This window comes from Etheostoma spectabile, chromosome 3 (genome assembly GCF_008692095.1).
Source record: "Etheostoma spectabile isolate EspeVRDwgs_2016 chromosome 3, UIUC_Espe_1.0, whole genome shotgun sequence".
NCBI classification, from domain to species: Eukaryota; Metazoa; Chordata; class Actinopteri; order Perciformes; family Percidae; genus Etheostoma; species Etheostoma spectabile.
In genome coordinates, this window is record NC_045735.1 from 13,250,987 (window position 1) to 13,252,229 (window position 1,243).

General features: G+C 31.0%; 1 protein-coding gene across 4 annotated transcripts in view; it reads right to left on the reverse strand.

Annotated features, from left to right (window-relative positions):
• sphkap (SPHK1 interactor, AKAP domain containing) overlaps positions 1–1,243 on the reverse strand; it is a 120,756-nt gene that overhangs the window by 5,508 nt on the left and 114,005 nt on the right. The window lies entirely within an intron of this gene.

Genomic DNA, 1,243 nt, shown 5'->3' on the forward strand with positions numbered 1-1,243 from the left:
GTACGGATACGGATACAGATAATTCATGTGGTAAACAGATACAGATCAGAATACATACAAAACACGATATGATACAGAAAAGAATCATGAAAAAGTTGTAGAATAGTATGTTGAAAAAAATCATAAAAAAGTCATGGTAGAGTATGTCGAAAAGAATGATGAAAAACTCATAGCACAGTGTGTTGAAAAAAATTATTAAAAAATTCATAGTACAGTATGTTGAAAAAAAGTCATAAAAATTCATGTTGAAAAAAAGTCATAAAAAGTCAATGTATAGTATGTCGTAAAAAGTCATAAAAAAGTCATAGTATAGCATGTTGAAAAAAGTGATAAATATGTCTTGTATATGTTGAAAAAAGTTGACAAAAAAGTGATAATATAGTATGTCAAAAAAAGTCATGTTCATAAAAAGTCATAAAAAGTCATTGCGGAGTATGTTGAAAAAAGCCATAAAAATTCATGTCGAAAAAAGTCATTAAAAAGTCGTAGAATGGTACACAGAAAAAAAATCATAAAAAGTGTAGTACAGTAGTATAGTAGTGTATTATAGTAAAAATCATAAAAAGGTAATGTATAGTATGTGCAAAAAGTCTTAAAAAGTCATAGTTTAGTGTGTCAAAAAAATGTCATAAAAAATTCATAGTACAGTATTTCAAAAAAAATTCAAAGCATAGTAGTCAACAAAAATTCATTAAAAAAGTTGTATTATAGTATGTCGACCAAAGTCATAAAAAGGTCATGGTATGTGATGTCGTCATGTAAGTCATGAACAGACCCGCCCAGGCTGGGAATCAAACCTGGTTCCTTGTCGGCACTGACTTCTTGCTGGGTGCCTTTTGGAGCTGTGCTAACTGAGCCACTGTTCCAGCTCCATAGCATAGTATGTCTAGAAAGGCCATTAAAAAGTCATACTATTGTATGTCGAGTATGGAATGTTTTAAAAAGTCATGGTATAGTATATGGAAAATATGATTCATAATTTTCTATGTGCATTTGCCCTCATGATCTCAGCATGTCTAAAGTCCTGTCTCCTTCTCTGCAACAGTGTTATAATAACCAAAGACAACTATACAAATAGAAACATTTGATCAAAAAAATGGGTGCCCTGCTTTCGGGCAGCAAGATATAAGGAAAATATGCAATAACTTTGTTGAATATCGCAATGATGATATTACTTGCAATAATTAAACAGATATTAAAGTGTACTCAGTTCTGCATTTCTGCTGCTTTCAGCATTCTGCTA